Source organism: Salmo salar, chromosome 09 (genome assembly GCF_965601325.2).
Source record: "Salmo salar chromosome 09, fSalSal1, whole genome shotgun sequence".
In the NCBI taxonomy this organism is placed as follows: domain Eukaryota; kingdom Metazoa; phylum Chordata; class Actinopteri; order Salmoniformes; family Salmonidae; genus Salmo; species Salmo salar.
The window spans coordinates 135,459,807-135,478,733 of record NC_138299.1 but is presented as its reverse complement, the minus strand read 5'-3'; the positions used below and the strand labels follow the sequence as shown (position 1 = coordinate 135,478,733).

The window sequence follows — 18,927 nt, the reverse complement described above, 5'->3', positions numbered from 1 at the left end:
TACTGGGTTGTAGGAGGTCCCAGGGTAAGCAGAGTGCCTCTACTGGGTTGTAGGAGGTCCCAGGGTAAGCAGAGTGCCCCTACTGGGTTGTAGGAGGTCCCAGGGTAAGCAGAGTGCCCCTACTGGGTTGTAGGAGGTCCCAGGGTAAGCAGAGTGCCTCTACTGGGTTGTAGGAGTAACAGGAGTAACATCTTCTGGCTCTGCTACCTGCTTACAGTGGGAGGTGTGGATCCAGGCGTCTTTTCCTAAGCACTTTACCACCTTTGGGCTTGTGAGGGTGATCTGTTGTGGTCCCTTCCACCTGGGTTTTGAAGGTTCTTTACCTCTGCCGTGCCTCCTCACCATTACCCAATCTCAGGGCTGGAGATGGTGATGGGGACAGTCGTCTGGGGAGGTTTGGGCAGCAGAGACCTGTGAGTGAACAGCTTGAGTACAGTTAGTCAGAGTTATACTGTACTTCATCATAGTGTCATCCAACAGATGCAGATCTGGGACTGCTGCTGGTGGCGATGCTGGGGTCCTCATGGGACAGGCCATGAGTACCTCATGTGGACTAAGTCCAGTTTTCCTGACTGGGGTGGAACGCATTGAAAACAAAGCTATGGGTAGTGTATCCACCCAGGTAAGTCCTGGTTGAGCACATATTTTTGCCAGTTAATTTTTCAGAACGCCATTGTAGTGTTCTACAAGTTCAGAATTTTCCGGTTGAATTGGTACATGCACATTTCTCTTAACTTGCATCATGTCTGTAATAATGGGGTGGTGAGTCAAAAGCAGGTGCAGGTGAAACGTTTTAATAAAACAACAAAACCAAGCACACTACACTAACATAAGGCACTATGCCGATACACAAGAACAATACCAACTGGTGAGTAAACATGGGAGAGTGACGTACAAAGGGGAGGAATATGATGAAGGTAATGGAGTCCAGGTGTGAATCATAATGATTTCCTTATGAGTTATCAAGGGTTGTAATTCTAATTTTATATGTTGTTCAGATTTGTTTATTTTTATTTAACCGGCACTGTTGGATCATAATGATTCACAGTTGTGCGTAAGATGAATCTCAGGACCGGTGGTTAGTACTCTGGCAACGTCGTACGCCAGGGGGGAGGAGCAGGAGCAGACGTGACAATGTCACACAGTTCTTTTATTATCTTTGAGTTGAAATGTGTCCCCTTATTGCTATCTAGACTTTGTGGTACACTGAATCGTGGAACAATATCATGTAGCAGGCATTAAGCCACAGTCTTTGCTTCCTTATTTCATGTGGGGAAGGCTTCAATCCACACTGTGATCCATGCATCCAAGGTAACCCAACAGTGCCGGTTAAATAAAAATAAACAAATCTGAACAAATAAAATTAGAATTACAACCCTTGATAACTCATAAGGAAATACTTTTATATAATACGGGAATTCAAGTGTAACCGGGCCCGTGTGTAGCTGGTGTAGAGAGTCAGGCGCAGAACAGCAGATATAAGTAATCAACGTATTTACTAAAGTATTCACAACTAAAACACAATATACCGAGCCCACAATAACGGACCGTATACAAGACAAACAATTACTCACAAACAAACATGGGGGGAACAGAGGGTTAAATAATGAACAAGTCATTGGGGGATTGAAACCAGGTGTGTAAAACAAAGACAAAACAAATGGAAAATGAAAAGTGGATCGGCGATGGCTAGAAAGCCGGTGACGTCGACCGCTGAACGCCGCCCGAACAAGGAGAGGGACCGACTTCGGCAGAAGTCATGACATCAAGGAATAGTCAAATAGACTAGAGACAGGTTTCCCTCATTCAGGGACAGCGATCCCTCTCTCTCTCCTTCTCACAATCCAAATCACAATTAGAACTACTGATCAATTATAAACTTCTTCATAATTCTCAGTGTTTACATATTACATTTAAATTTCAACCAATGTCCCTGATCTTTCTAGCGAGGGTGAACAGATTAGAAAGTCAGAACAGAGGTCATTCAAAACCTGTTCTTTGAGTCTGTTCTTTAACTTTTCTTTCCCTTTACTTCAGACTCATTATTGTAAAACATTTCAAAGATTCTCTACACCAGGTTTACATTGGGTTTTTCAGTACATTTCTCATCAGGAGAACTTACATGTGTTCATCCAAAATTCAGACAATAGATACTTAAGTAAATTGCATTTGTGTGATCTTTAAGGTACATCCTTTTTAACCTGTGAAGAACCTACAAAAAAAAAGTAGAAAAACTCACACAATAAACCAGACACGGTTTTAACACCACTAACAAATATGTATTTGTATAGACAGGTGGTGTGTGTGTGTATGCAGATGTGTGTTTGGTAAAACATAGGGCAAAAACAAACAAATGGCCAGGCCTTATGTCACGACTTCCGCCGAAGTCGGTGCCTCTCCTTGTTCGGGCGGCGTTTGGCAGTCGACGTCACCGGCTTTCTAGCCATCGCCGATCCACTTTTCATTTTCCATTTGTTTTGTCTTGATTGTACACACCTGGTTTCCATTACATTATAATTTATTCCCAATTTAACCCTCTGGTTCCCACATGGTTTTGTGCGTGTTTGTTCTTTGTTAAGTGGTCGCTCTTTTGTGTAGAGCTGGATTGTATTCCCTGTATGGAATTAGTTTGTGTTTTATTTCGAGTAAAGTACGTTTTTACACAGTTCTGTGTCCTGCGCCTGACTCCGTCCTACCCGCTGCACACAGACACTTGACAGAAACACGCACCTAAACACGCACCTCCGTTACCAGTGGAGGAGCATGTCCAGCAGCACGCGACAATGATCCAAAATCTGGGCACAGCCATGGATCGCGTGCTGCACACCATGGAGCGAAGGAAGAGAGGGGGTTTTCCCACACCTCCATCCACTTCACCCCAACCCACACCGCTGTTCACTCCTCCGTCACATGGACCCAGTGGGATTCGGCTCTCGCTCCCGAGGGCGTATGATGGGACGGCTGCCAGGGGTTCCTGCTCCAGTTGGAGCTCTACCTGGCGACCGTCCACCCGGCTCCCTCGGGATACGAGAGCGTGTCCGCCCTCATCTCCTGTTTGTCGGGGAGAGCACTTGAGTGGGCCAATGCCGTATGGGGGATAGAAGGCACAGCGTTGGTCCACTACGAGGATTTCACCCACCGCTTCCGGGCGGTATTCGATCATCCACCTGAGGGGAGAGCGGCGGGGGAATAGTTGTTCCATCTTCGACAGGGGATGAGGAGCGCACTGGACTTCAGGACCCTGGCAGCCAGCGCGGGACGGAATGAAGGGGCCCTGATCGACCATTACCGGTGCGGTCTACGTGAGGACATTCGTCGGGAGCTGGCATGCAGGGACACCACCCTTACCCTCGACCAGCTGGTTGATTTATCCATCTGGCTGGATAACCTATTGGCCACCTGCGGACGTCCGGATCGGGGCTCGTCCATTCCATCCCCCAGCACCTCCGACCCTACACCTATGGAGCTCGGAGGTGCTGCTCTGAGGGTGACCGGAGGGGGGGCCGTTTCCTGCACCACATGTGGCCACAGAGGGCACACTGCTGATCGGTGCTGGGGAGGTTCCCCAGGGAGTCGAGGCAGCAGGCAGGGCACTGGTGGATCATCCCAGGTGAGTAGGCACCCGACTCACCCAGAGCTTCCTGTTGCGCACGTGTGTGTATAGAATTTCCTGAGTTTTCCCTGCATTCCCAGCATAAAGCGCTAGTAGATTCAGGTGCAGTTGGGAACTTTATTGACCGTTCATTTGCACTTAGATTAGGGATCCCTATTGTTCCTGATGATGTGCCCTTCCCTGTACATGCCTTAGATAGTCGTCCGTTAGGGTCGGGGCTGATTAGGGAGGTCACAGCTCCCCTATGTATGATAACGCAGGAGGGTCATGAGGAGAGAATTAGTCTCTTCCTGATCGATTCTCCTGCGTTTCCTGTGGTGTTGGGCCTTCCCTGGTTGACCTATCATGACCCCAATATTTCGTAGCAACAGAGGCCTCTCAAGGGATGGTCACGTTAGTGCTCAGGGAGGTGTGTACCGTAGGTGTTGCCATAGGTGCAACTACAGTGGAGAGTCCAAACCAGGTCTCCACCATGCACATCCCCCCTGAATATGCCGATTTGGCTCTCGCCTTCTGTAAGAAGACTCAACTACCACCCCATCGACGGGGGCATTGTGCGATAAATCTCCTGGTAGACGCAGCACTTCCCAGGAGTCACGTGTATCCTCTGTCACAGGAGGAGACGGTGGCTATGGAAACATATGTCTCCGAATCTCTAGGACAGGGATACATTCGGCCTTCCACTTCACCTGCCTCCTCAAGTTTATTTTTTGTGAAGAAGATAGATGAAGGTTTACGCCCGTGTATTGACTATCGAGGTATAAATCAGATCACGGTGAAGTACAGTTACCCGCTGCCACTCATAGCCAGTGTGACAGACATTGCACGGGGCGCGCTTCTTCACAAAATTGGATCTCAGGAGCGCTTACAACCTGGTGTTTATCCGGGAAGGGGATGAGTGGAAGACGGCATTTAGTACCACCTCTGGGCACTATGAGTACCTCGTCATACCGTACGGGTTGATGAATGCTCCATCAGTATTCCAATCCTTTGTAGATGAGATTTTCAGGGACCTGCACGGGCAGGGCGTAGTGGTGTATATAGATGACATTCTAATGTACCCCGCTACACGCGCCGAGCATGTGTCCCTGGTGTGCAGGGTGCTTGGTCGACTGTTGGAGCATGACCTGTACGTCAAGGCTGAGAAATGTCTGTTCTTCCAACAGTCCGTCTCCTTCCTAGGGTACCGCCTTTCCGCGTCAGGAGTGGAGATGGAACATGACCGCATTGCAGCCGTGCGTAATTGGCCGACTCCAACCACGGTAAAGGAGGTGCAGCGGTTCTTAGGGTTTGCCAACTACTACCGGAGGTTTATCTGAGGCTTTGGTCAGGTAGCGGCTCCCATTACCTCCTTGTTGAAGGGGGGACTGGTGCGACTGCAGTGGTCAGCTGGGGCGGACAGGGCTTTTGGTCACCTGAAGGCTCTGTTTACCTCGGCTCCCGTGCTGGCTCATCCTGATCCCTCCTTGGCATTTATAGTAGAGGTGGACGCGTCTGAGGCTGGGATAGGAGCTGTGCTGTCTCGGTGCTCAGGTACGCCACCAAAGCTCCGCCCCTGTGCTTTCTTTTCGAAGAAACTCAGCCCGGCGGAGCGAAACTATGATGTGGGGCTCTGAAGGCTCTGAAGGCGTGGAGACATTGGCTTGAGGGGGCTAAACACCCTTTCCTCATCTGGACTGACCACTGCAATCTGGAGTACATCCGGGTGACGAGGAGACTGAACCCTCGCCAGGCAAGGTGGGCCATGTTTTTCACCTGTTTTGTTTTCACCCTATCCTACAGACCAGGTTCCCAGAACGCTAAGGCAGACGCACTGTCCCGGATGTATGACACAGAGGAGCGGTCCACGGATCCCACTCCCATACTTCCGGCTTCTTGCCTGGTGGCACCGGTGGTATGGGAGGTAAACGCGGACATCGAGCGGGCGTTACGTACAGAGCCCACTCCCACCCAGTGTCCAGTTGGGCGTCTGTATGTTCCGTCTGCTGTCCGCGATCGTTTGATCTGTTGGGACCACACGTCACCCTCCTCTGGTCATCCTGGCAATGACGCTGTCAGTGTGATCAAGGCGATAATATTATGGCTAGATCGATGCACTGCATTCACGCAAATGCTGCACCGTTCATGCTCAAATGTAAAGCATTTTGAAGGATAACTAATATATCAGAAAAAACTATCTGCAACAGAGGGACCCCGCACTCTTGGTGTTTTTATGATTTTGATTGGAACATAAATGCTATCTCAATGCACAAGTAATAACATATATTTATTTAAATACAAAAACATACATGGCCTAGCTACATACATACATACATACATACATACATACATACATACATACATACATACATACATACATACATACATACATACATACATCTTAAAAACAACAGAAAATAGCAGCAGAAATTGTTTCAAAAGCAGCCACTTCCTTCACTTAATCTCTTCTTCCAAGGCTCCTGGAGCTCTTCATACCTGATGTTATGGCTGCTGCAACAACAGGATAGAACAGGTTAGAAGCACTCATGAAATGACAGCTGTTCATATCTGACTGAGAGTGACTCATTTGGTAAACACCACCAGTTTCCTCTCAGTTTTAGATCTGTGATAGATCAGTCATAACATGAGGGTGTGCTTTCTGCATGGTATCATTTCATTTAGCAGTTGCTGTGAATTCACACTTGGGGATTCTTGTGTACGCTATGTAATATTAATATGTTTACTAATGTTGCTGCTCTGTGTGCCTCCATTCTGTTTGAGCTATAACTAGATACCTTGCTTGATTGAAGATATGGTTGTGCTTTTGTTCCCTCACTATCTTGAAACACTACCATCATTGCAGAATCTGGTGTTGAGGTGAATGCTGTGAGGAAGAGCCGTCGGTATGAGGTAGAGCTTCCTGGACACAGTCTGGAGATGATCCTATTGAGATGGAGCCTAGATGAGGTATATTCACAGCTGCCACCCCAGCCTGAAATGGGACCACCGCTGTTGTGAGGAGATTTGAAGATATTAAAGTGAAAGCAATAAATGACATGATATCATACAATGTTCACAGGTGTCAATTAGTACAATTTTGAAATCTCAAAACTTTAAGACAAACCAGTAGACTGAATACTTTCTAGTAGGCCATTTTAATTCCACTAGCTTTACTTACTGCTATTTACAGGCACAGTTGATTCCACGTGGTTGTTCTGAATTCTAAAAAGAAAAAAAAGTAGACCTAGGTATAAAAGATTGGTTCATTTTTCAAGACACCTTAAGGTTCCTTACCATCACCAAATTCCAATCACTAAAACAAATACACAGACAACTCACAAGGCTGTGATGTTCCATTCCCAAGGAAGAAAATGGTTTTCATAATACACCTCTGTCTTGGTGCCAGATTGGTCTTCTTTACATTGTTGTGGGATCTAGAAAAATAGTCATAGCCACCTATTTGATGTTACAGCAAATATAAGCTAATTGAGTTACACATTAATTTAATCTGTTATTGTAACATTTGAAATTCAGTGATGAGTAGTTGGACAGTTCAGTAGCTGAAATCAATAACGTTAGAGGTTGGTGAGGATGGCAATTGTTATGATTCTGACACTCAGAGGGGCCAGCATCTTTATTTTTCTCATGCTGTTCCTCACTCTGGGTCTGCAACATTACAAAATGCATTCCTAGCTTTAATATCCTCTGTACTGAATAAAACATAATGGAAGTGAAAACTAAGTCTCAAACAAGCTTGAGGGTCAATTTCCTCGATCATATAGTTAAATTGTTGTAGTTTACTCATTTGAAACTCAATGGCCTTTAGCAGTTCTGCGTGTGTTGGTTACCTGGCCAAAACTGACTTAAACTGTGGTCTGCTCTGAGGGATGAATGGTCCCTATAGTCTACAGTTTTGTCAAACCTCCCGTCTACACTATTGGGCAAAATTACAAAATGTTGTAAAATGATAGCAAAAATGCTATATAGTTTTGTTATTAGCTTCCACTTGTTGAGTAGCATAGCACAAACAACATGCTGTTGACATTCTCTTAGACAAAAATCTACATGCATGCATGCACATAGCCTATGTTGAATGAATGTCAATGTTCTTAATTTCTATATGTACAAAAAAATACATAAAAATAGTATTTCGAAAGACAAAACATTACCTTTTTGGAATTGAAGCATGTATTCCCCATGTTTTGTATTCGGTGTGGAAACGGAAAGGGATTTCCCACAAACCTACGTCAGTACGTTGCCTGTACGTTTGGCGTCACTGTGCGTCATTTCATCTTAACTCGTAGTATTTAGTAACTATGTAACAAACCGTATATATTTTTAAGACATTTATGTATTTTGAGTGTTTAACATATCAATAATTTAAGATATTTAACTGATTGAAACCATACAGTTCATCAGCTTCCTTACCTTGGGGTGGTTCTCTTCTCCAAACTTAGTCTTGTTGACATGAATCCTTGAGTAAGTTACTTACTGTGCCAAATGTTGTTCATTGTCCTATTCCCGAGTCAAATAAGGCTGTATATGGTATGTCTGGGAGCTTTTGAAAAAGTATTCTTCCAACTAAAATCCGGTTTCGCTTGAAGGAGTGTCCTCCTTCAATGATAGATAAGAGGAAGACACTTATGGGATATGAAGATGACGGCATTATTACTCACTGCACTATTTAACTCATGCCAAACATATTTTCTGGTTTCATAACATTGACTGCTCTGTGCGGTGGTGCTAAGTTTCTATTTGTGTCATGACTGAGTTAAAGCTGCAGCTAGTTATGTTGCAAGAGGAAATGAAACATTGTTCAGAAGTAAACCACCATAGTCATCATTATTGAGAAACAAACAGAATTCAGGCCTACTTTTCGGATTTAATAAAACTAACTTGTATTGACAATATGACTGTGGAACCATTGACATTTTGCTGATCATCACTTGATGAGGTTTATAAGACTCCACATATTTGTAATGTCAATAAGAAACAATTCATATCAAGTTAACATACATAACTAACTCCAACCTTGGCGGTAAGCTACTTGTCTGTCCTTCTGTGACCATTCTTCTTCTCGCCACAAGGTGACGATCTCATACCACTCCTGAAGTCAAATGAGAAAATGGCACAGCGGTGGTCACACACACACACACACACACACTCACACTCATTAACTATAAAGGCCCAGATCACAAGTGAGCGGCTCCCCTCCTTTCCCCCTGAAGTTGTACGCTAGGCCCACACTGACATTGCATTATGCCTGAGTCTGTCCTACTCCAAAATCATCTGACGTATAATGCAATATGCTAGCCTGGGTACCAGTCTGTTTAGCTAACTTTCTACTCTTTGTATTTGGTGTCATATGCCATATGTTTAGCATGACAGGAGTGGAATGATAACTAAACAGACTGGTACCCAGACTAGCTATATGCTGTTAACTGTTTACTTATGAATAAACATCAGCAAGGTGTTATTAGGTGGTGGTGAGTTAAAATATCAAAAGGCTTTTACAGATTTACTGACAGCTATCCTTAGGAATCAGAGGGACAAAACATTACATTTTCTGTTCTTTATTAACTTCAAATAGTTGTTTTATAATTATTTGCAGGAACGTTACAAACTGTACAATACATTTAAACAACACAGGAGCAGGAAGCAAATAAAATAGCAAGGTTACAGTATGTGTATATTAGGTCAAATGTTTAACGGGATGTGAGACATCAACACTTAGCACGCTGTTGTGACAACCACCCCTTCCTGACCCTCTTTCTTTGCTGATGAACATCATTTTGCTGTCTGTGTTGTTCAGTTATGCTGATGCTCAGGCAATATCACACCACTTTAACTCTGTCCTCCTCCCGATCCTGTTTGTCCTCATCCACCATGTTTGGTTGTTCATACTAACGCTTGATCAGTCATGAGGGCTCCACATCTACCAAAACATGCAACCAGACGTAGCAGGTTTGCTTTAGTTATTTGTACTCTGGACAGCTTCAAAGCTAATGACAATGCATTGATTAGCTACATGCAGTATATTGCTTCACATAATTTGGACTGATTGCACAGTGGCACCATTTAGCTTTTGTGTATTGGATTGTATAACAACACAAATTATTAAGTCATTTTACTATATGTTTAGATATATCAGGCATCGTTGGTGGTAAGTTATAGTTCAATGTGGCTGTATGTACGTTGTTGTAGTGAGTCATTGAGCCCCCCCTGAGTTCCTTACCTTGAGTGAGGTAGTTGTTCACACTAGGATATGTACACGGTAGATGCACATGGTCAGATGGTCTTGGAGTGAAGAATGGAAAAGGTTGTTCATCTACTGCCACCAGATCCAGTATTTCTGGAAGGGAGATAAAAAGCTTGATGATCAAACACAAATCTTGGACAGTATAATACCTTCTCATATAAACTACATTTAAGAATAATGGGATTGATGGGAGAATAGCTTAAGAAATTGGGCAATTTAACTTTTTTATTTTGCTCAATCATGCTTGACTAATCCTAAGTGCTGCACACTTACCCTGACATGTAACTACACACAAAATGTTTGGTTTAGTTATGTGTACTGTAGTCTGGACAGCTCCAATGCTGAACATGAAAATGCATAGCCACATACAGGTAACTGGCAAAATAAAGGAAACACCAACATAAAGTTTCTTTATTGGGCGTTGGGACTACCACGAGCCAGAACAGCTTCAATGCACCTTGGCATAGATGTGTCTGGAACTATATTGGAGGGATGCGACGCCATTCTTCCATGAGAAATTCCATAATTTGTTTCCCGATAATAATTTATAAACATACCATTATTTCCAGACCTCTGTCTGCTTCTGCAAGGTTGTTTGGTCTAAAAAGACAAAAATAAACCTCATACATACATTTTTGCAAATTTGACAGATCAATTGGGCCTCCATCTTTTAAAGATATATTGTACTACAAATATAATATACAGACTGAGACAACTCACCTGTCATGGCTTATAAATGGAGTACATCTCCGTAAAGGAAAAAAGACTTCTCCTATAACCACAACCGCATTGAAACCAAATTGGTCATCCTCACACTGCAGTGGAACCTGGAGAAAATGGCCATCTTTAGTTACGTATTTTGTTAGTCTCCTGACATTACCGACATTCAATGAAAGTATTTTACAAGCTTTTTTCATCAAGTACAGTGAGCTCTAAAACTATTGGGACATTGACACACAGTTTTTTGTTTTGGCTCTGTACTTCGGCACTTTGGATTTGAAATGATACAATGACTAAGATGTTAAAGTGCAGACTGTTAGCTTTAATCTGAGGGTACATAGTCCCCCCATTTTAGGGGATCCTGAATGAATCGTGAATAATTATGAGTGAGAAAGTTAGACGCACAAATATCATACCCCCCCCAAAAATGCTAACCTCTCCTGTTATTGTAATGGTGAGAGGTTAGCATGTCTTGGGGGTATGATATAAAATGCGAACCTCCCCTGTTATTGTAATGTGAGAGGTTAGCATGTCTTGGGGTTATGATATTTGTGCAATTTAACCTCAGTCATTGTATAATTTCAAATCCAAAGTGCTGAAGTACAGAGCCAAAATAAAAAAATGTCACTGTCCCAATACTTTTGGAGCTCACTGTATGTGACAAATCAAAGTAAAACATAATTATACCAATGCATCTCGTGAATAATGGTAGCCGTCTGTCATACACTACTACATATGAATTGGCCTCTGCATTGTCCTCACACTGGATAGGGTCCTGTAATATCACACAATGTATCCATAATTATATATAGACGATACACTGTGGCTTTTTAAGAAATAACAAATGGGGTAAATAGCTATGCTTCCAATCTAACAAAAAGGCTGTAATACAACTGAGGCTATATGAGCAATAACATCACAGTATCATTCTGGAGTTGTCTAAAGCGGTTTCACAGCATATTGCGCGACTCTAAAATGTGTATGTTATGGTCAAACTGGTCAAATTAAGATAATTCACGTTCGGCATAGCTTCCTGCTTTTGCTGTTGTGCCTTAAGACATCCTTCTAAGAACAAATATGCCCCATATACAGTATTTTAGTCAATATTAATAGAAATGACTAAACTAATGTCTGCAGTGCACTATACTGAACATAGTCATGTTATTATCAAGCTGCTTATTAGTGGTTTCTTCAGCAATCTTGTTCCGCCATGACTGAAGAGAGGATGAGCTCTAGAGGCCCCATAATGTACACCTATGTGCCAATATTGTACATTCCAGTAGTTTGACCTTTTATTCATTTAATGACCAAATTAAGCATAATATTTCTTATGTCAGAACTTGACCATTTCTTCTAGATGACTCATGCGCCATCGTTTTTGGATAGATGCAAAAGGGTGTCACTCTGACCTACGTCATCAATGCGACTACTGTAGTCTGAACTCATACTAATTTGTTTCTAAAGCAGAAAATTATATATTTTTTAATTAAATGTACCTGTTTTGAATTTGCATGTAAGATTGAGAAATGCTGAGGTCACACTTGGTTAGGCTAAGGGTTAAGGTTAAGGTTAAGGCTAGGGTTAGTGGATCGTTCGTTGAAATGTTGTTGACAGTTATTGAACATCTATTTAACATCTACAAACCATCTACTTGAGACTATCCAAATGAAGTGCTACCAATGCTGAAAAGGAATATGGTATGTAACCCCAGTTTCCTTACCGTAGAATAGTGCCCTCGAGTAAAATAACTCCACTAGTTATTGCATAGATGTCCTTTCAGTCCAAACTGACTCAGTTAAACATTATTATTATCTATCCAAATGTTGTTCATGTTCCTTTTCTCCAGTTAAACAAAGCTTGAGATCATGAGCATGTTGATAAAAATCTCTGAATTGTGTCCAGGAACAGATACAGTTGAAGTTGGAAGTTTGCATACACCTTAGCCAAATACATTTAAACTCAGTTTTTCACAATTAATTACATTTAATCCTAGTAAAAATTCCCTGTCTTAGGTCAGTTAGGATCACCACTTCATTTTAAGAATGTGAAATGTCAGAATAATAGTAGAGAGAATGATTTCTTTCAGCTTTTATTTCTTTCATCACATCCCCAATGGGTCAGAAGTTTACATACACTCAATTAGTATTTTGTAGCATTGCCTATAAATTGTTTAACTTGGGTCAAACGTTTCGGGTAACCTTCCACAAGCTTCCCACAATAAGTTGGGTGAATTTTGACCCGTTCCTCCTGACAGAGCTGGTGTAACTGAGTCAGGTTTGTAGGCCCCCTTGCTCACACACGCATTTTCAATTCTGCCCACAAATATTCTATAGGATTGAGGTCAGGGCTTTGTGATGGCCACTCCAAAACCTTGACTTTGTTGTCCTTAAGCCATTTTGCCACAACTTTAGAAGTATGCTTGGGGTCATTGTCCATTTGGAAGACCCATTTGCGACCAAGCTTTAACTTCCTGACTGATGTCTTGAGATGTTGCTTCAATATATCCACATAATTTTTCTTCCTCATAACTTTCCTTCCTTTTGTGAAGTGCACCAGTCCCTCCTGCAGCAAAGCACCCCCACAACATGATGCTGCCACCCCCGTGCTTCACGGTTGGGATGGTGTTCTTCGGCTTGCATGCGTCCCCCTTTTTCCTCCAAACATAACAATGGTCATTATGGCCAAACAGTTCTATTTTTGGTTCATCAGACCAGAGGACATTTCTCCAAATAGTACAATCTTTGTCCCCATGTGCAGTTGCAAACCGTAGTCTGACTTTTGATATGGCGGTTTTGGAGCAGAGGCTTCTTCCTTACAGAGCGGCCTTTCAGGTTATGTCGATATAGGACTTGTTTTACTGTGGCTATAGATACTTTTGTACCTGTTTCCTCTAGCATCTTCACAAGGTCCTTTGCTGTTGTTCTGGGATTGATTTGCACTTTTCGCACTGAAGTACGTTCATCTCTAGGAGACAGAGCGCGTCTCCTTCCTGAGCGGTATGACGGCTGCGTGGTCCCATGGTGTTTATACTTGTGTACTATTGTTTGTACAGATGAACGTGGTACCTTCAGGTGTTTGGAAATTGCTCCCAAGGATGAACCAGACTTGTGGAGGTCTACAATTGTTTATCTGAGGTCTTGGCTGATTTCTTTAGATTTTCCCATGATGTCAAGCAAAGAGGCACTGAGTTTGAAGGTAGGCCTTGAAATACACCCACAGGTACACCTCCAATTGACTCAAATGATGTCAATTAGCCTATCAGAACCTTCTAAAGCCACGACATCGTTGTCTGGAATTTTCCAAGCTGTTAAAAGGCACAGTCAACTTAGTGTAAACTTCTGACCCACTGGAATTGTGATACAGTGAAATAATCTGTCTGTAAACAATAGTTGGAAAAATGACTTGTGTCACAAAGTAGATGTACTAACCGACTTGCCAAAACTATAGTTTGTTAACAAGAAATTTGTGGAGTGGTTGAAAAACGAGTTTTAATTACTCCAACCTAAGTGTATGTAAACTTCCAACTTCAACTGTACATAAGAACAGGAACAGATACTTATTATGCACACATGGTTATGTAATTAGATTACTCACTGTATAATCTCTTTCCAAATATGGGCTTGTTGAAAGATGTTTATAAGACTAAATGTGCACTCTGCAGTGTTGCACTCTTCATGACTGTCTTGGTGTGCTTGGAGCATGTTAGTTTGTTGGTGATGTGGACACCAAGGAACTTGAAGCTCTCAATCTGCTCCACTACAGCCCTGTTAATGAAAATGGGGCCTTGCTCGGTCCTCCTTTTCCTGTAGTCCACAATCATCTCCTTTCTCTTGATAAAGTTGAGGGAGAAGTTGTTGTCCTGGTACCCCACGGCCAAGTCTCTGACCACCTCCCTATAGGCTGTCTCGTCGTTGTCGGTGATCAGGTCTACCACTATTGTGTCATCGGCAAATGTAATGATGGTATTGGAGTCGTGGCTGGCCGTGCAGTCATGAGTGAAAAGGGAGTACAGGAGGGGACTGAGCACGCACCCCTGAGGGGCCCCCGTGTTGAGGATCAGCGTGGCCGAGGTGTTGTTACCTACCCTTACCACCCGGGGGCCGCCCGTCAGGAATTCCAGGATCCAGTTGCAGAGGGAGGTGTTTAGTCCCAGGGTCCTTAGTTTAGTGATGAGCTTTGAGGGCACTATGGTGTTGAGCGCTGAGCTGTAGTCAGTGAATAGCATTCTCATATAGGTGTTCATTTTGTCCAGGTGGGAAAGGGCAGTGTGGAGTGCAATAGAGATTGTATCTGTGGATCTGTTGGGGCAGTATGCAAATTGGAGTGGGTCTAGGGTTTCTGGGATAATGGTGTTGATGTGAGCCATGATCAACCTTTCAAAGCACTTCATGGCTAGAGACGTGAGTGCTACGGGTCGGTAGTCATTTAGGCAGGCTACCTTAGTGTTCTTGGGCACAGGGACTATGGTGGTCTGCTTGAAACAGGTATTGGTATTACAGACTCAGACAGGGAGAGGTTGAAAATGTCAGTGAAGACACTTGCCAGTTGGTCAGCGCATGCTCAGAGTACACATCCTGGTAATCTGTCTGGCCCTGCGGCCTTGTGAATGTTGACCCGTTTAAAGGTCTTACTCACATCGGCTAAGGAGAGTCTGATCACACAGTCGTCCGGAACAGCTGATGCTCTCATGCATGTTTCAGTGTTACTTGCCTCGAAGCGAGCATAGAAGTCATTTAGCTTGTCTGGTAGGCCTGTGTCACTGGCCAGCTCTCGGCTGTGCTTCCCTTTGTAGCCTGTAATAGTTTGTAAGCCCTGCCACATCCGACGAGCGTCCGGAGCCGGTGTAGTAGGATTCGATCTTAGTCCTGTATTGACGCTTTACCTGTTTGATGGTTGGTCTGGAGGGCATAGCGGGATTTCTTATAAGCTTCCGGATTAGAGTCCCACTCCTTTAAAGCGGCAGCTCTACCCTTTAGCTCAGTGCGGATGTTGCCTGTAATCCATGGCTTCTGGTTGGGGTATGTATGTACAGTCACTGTGGGGACGACGTTATCGATACACTTATTGATGAAGCCAGTGACTTATGTGGTGCACTCCTCAATGCCATCGGAAGAATCCCGGAACATATTCCAGTCTATGCTAGCAAAACAGTCCTGTAGCTTAGCATCTGCTTCATCTGACCACTTTTTTATTGACCGAGTCACTGGTGCTTCCTGCTTAAATTTTTGCTTGTAAGCAGGAATCAGGAGGATAGAATTATGGTCAGATTTGACAAATGGAGGGCGAGGGAGAGCTTTGTACGTGTCTCTGTGTGTGGAGTAAAGGTGGTCTAGAGTTTTTTTTCCCTCTGGTTGCACATTTAGCGTGCTGGTAGAAATGATGTAAAAAAACATTTCCCCATCTTCAGTCACACCTGGACTTCATTACAGTGTATAGCCCACAGGGTGTATGTTAATCATGTTGTCATTCAGCCATGACTCTTTGAAACAGAAGATATTACAGTTTTTAATGTCCCGTTGGTAGGATATACGAAAAAAATTCTACATTGTAGAAAATAGTAAAAATAAAGAAAAACCCTTGAATGTGCATCCAAACTTTTGACTAGTACTGTAGGTGTGTCAAGCTTGTAGCGTCATACCCAAGAAGACTCAAGGCTGTAATCGCTGCTAAAGTTGCTTCAACAAAGTACTGAGCAAAGGGTCTGAATACTTATGTAATATTTCCTTGGTTTTTTAACTAAATTGCTAAAAACCTGTTTTTGCTTTGTCATTATGGGGTATTGTGTGTAAATTGATGAGGGAAAAAACGATGTATTCAATTTTAGAATAAGGTTGTAACGTAACCAAGTGGAAAACGTCAAGGGGTCTGAATACTTTCTGAATGCACTATAATCTGGGATATGACTAAAGAGTTAATCAGGGTGATTTCTAGCCCCTCGATATTATTGTTGGATCTGATTCTAAAAGCTAACATTTCGATGGCCATAATAAATAGATATGTCGATAGTGGACAACCTTCTTTTACTCTTCTTGACAGTTTAATACTTTCTGAGAAGTAGCCATTATTTACTATTTTACACCTAGGGTTAACTAGCTAAGTTAGCAAACAAACAAATAATTACACTTCCCCCAACTGTAACACAGTAGTATGTTAGCCAGCAATACACAATATGGGTTTCAGTAGATAAACTAAAGTTAGCCAGCTAGGTGGCTTGCAGGAAAAATAACTTGCTTAGCTAGGCACCGTATTTGTCAACTGCCCTCTTGATGCTGGGATCGGCTGTAGCTGGGCTTCTAACGTTAGCTAAATCCAAGTAGCTAATATGCTCCATCAGCGAATTCGTGTTGATGAGAGGAATCACTTGAAGCCATTGCATCTGGTCAGTTTTTTCAGTTTTGCCCGAAGGATTGTTGTTAGTGTCCGCGTCCTTTAAAAGAAAGCCTGCCTTGTGGTAGCCTTGTGGGAGGGATGGGGGCCAGAGCACGAAGCACCTCCCAACACAAGTTTCAGTCTTTCAGAGACTGGAAAAAATGTCTGCTTGTATATTTAGCAATGAATCCGCCAATAGAAAAATCTCTGAAAGAGGTCTAATGGCTCCATCGAACAAGGACAACCATATCTACATCCACAACAACTTATAGTGTGATCAGTATAACATAGAGCCTTCCGAAATGCCAAAAGGCAGGACTACACATTTTTTGATCTTGGTCCCCCAATCAATACACCGTAAGCCATCATAGGGTGCATCATTCAGCCCTGACCTGCCTTCCTCCTGTCACGTCTACTCCCACTGCCCTGCTCCAGCGCTCGACTTCACCGGTTTACTAACCATCGGTCCTGGCAACCCATCATTACGCACACCTGTGCCCCATCATCAGTCACACTTGAACTTCATTACTACCTTGATTCCTTACTATTCATCTAGCACTGTGTTCTATGGCTCCCTGTGGCTCAGTTGGTAGAGCATGGTGTTTGCAACGCCAGGGTTGTGGGTTCGATTCCCACGGGGGGCCAGTACGGAGGAAAAACAAAATGTATGAAAATGTATGCATTCACTACTGTAAGTCGCTCTGGATAAGAGCGTCTGCTATATGACAAATGTAAATGTCTATCAGGCGTCAGGTAGTATTGTTTATGTTTCCTTGTTAAACGCTTCTCTTCTTTTGTATTCGTTTCATGTTCGTTATCATTAAACTCACACTGCGCTTGTTTCCCGACTCCCTGTGTCTATGTTACACGTCCTTGGCAATTATGTGTAAAACACATCTCACTGTCCTAGAAATGCCTCAGACATTATTAAAAGAAGCCCAGATTTCCCCCAGGGTGAAATTCCCCTTTAAGTCTGTCAATTGTGTGTATTCATGGATGACAAGGAAAGACAGGCTTTTCCCCCAAACATTTTTTTTACCAAGAATACATTTAAAAATGTATGTACAGTGAGAGAGAAAAAGTATTTGATCCCCTGCTGATTTTGTACGTTTGCCCACTGACAAAGAAATGATCAGTCTATAATTTTAATGGTAGGTTTATTTGAACAGTGAGAGACAGAATAACAACAACAAAAAATCCATAAAAACGCATGTCAAAAATGTTATAAATTGATTTGCATTTTAATGAGGGAAATACGTATTTGACCCCCTCTCAATCAGAAAGATTTCTGGCTCCCAGGTGTCTTTTATACAGGTTACGAGCTGAGATTAGGAGCACACTCTTAATAAAGGGAGTGCTCCTAATCTCAGCTCCTAATCACAGAAGCAATCAATCAATCAGATTCCAAACTCTCCACCATGGCCAAGACCAAAGAGCTCTCCAAGGATGTCAGGGATAAGATTGTAGACCTACACAAGGCTGGAATGGGCTACAAGACCATTGCCAAGCAGCTTGGTGAGAAGGTGACAACAGTTATTATTGCGATTATTTGCAAATGGAAGAAACACAAAAGAACTGTCAATCTCCCTCGGCCTGGGGCTCCATGCAAGATCTTACCTCGTGGAGTTGCAATGATCATGAGAACGGTGAGGAATCAGCCCAGAACTACACGGGAGGATCTTGTCAATGATCTCAAGGCAGCTGGGACCACCAAGAAAATAATTGGTAACACACTACGCCGTGAAGGACTGAAATCCTGCAGCGCTCGCAAGGTCCCCCTGCTCAAGAAAGCACATATACAGTGGGGGAACAAGTATTTGGTCTGTATGGAGGAGTTGCCAAGGTCTGTATAGAGGAATGGGCCAAAATCCCTGCTGCAGTGTGTGCAAACCTGGTCAAGAACTACAGGAAACTTATGATCTCTGTAATTGCAAACAAAGGTTTCTGTACCAAATATTAAGTTCTGCTTTTCTGATGTATAAAATAC

At 43.1% G+C, this 18,927-nt stretch overlaps 2 long non-coding RNA genes and 1 other non-coding gene across 4 annotated transcripts; 1 reads left to right on the top strand and 2 right to left on the bottom strand.

The window, feature by feature from the left end:
- Positions 1-5,860: 5,860 nt before the first annotated feature.
- LOC106612795 (uncharacterized) lies at positions 5,861-8,351 on the bottom strand. 2 transcript variants are annotated; one of them, XR_001330371.3, is made up of 4 exons: positions 6,932-8,351; positions 6,771-6,814; positions 6,445-6,601; positions 5,861-6,103 (listed from the first exon to the last, which is right to left on the bottom strand). It is a non-coding gene; the product is annotated as an uncharacterized LOC106612795 (long non-coding RNA). The 2 variants fall into 2 exon arrangements; XR_001330367.3 differs by having other exon boundaries at positions 6,771-8,350.
- Positions 8,352-9,153: 802 nt separating this feature from the next.
- On the bottom strand, positions 9,154-10,678 carry LOC123724147 (uncharacterized). Its single transcript, XR_006756831.1, has 4 exons — positions 10,572-10,678; positions 10,409-10,451; positions 9,828-9,944; positions 9,154-9,527 (listed from the first exon to the last, which is right to left on the bottom strand). It is a non-coding gene; the product is annotated as an uncharacterized LOC123724147 (long non-coding RNA).
- A 6,831-nt stretch (positions 10,679-17,509) lies between these two features.
- trnaa-ugc (transfer RNA alanine (anticodon UGC)) lies at positions 17,510-17,585 on the top strand. The gene has a single exon. It is a non-coding gene; the product is annotated as a tRNA-Ala (tRNA).
- The last annotated feature ends 1,342 nt before the right edge of the window (positions 17,586-18,927 follow it).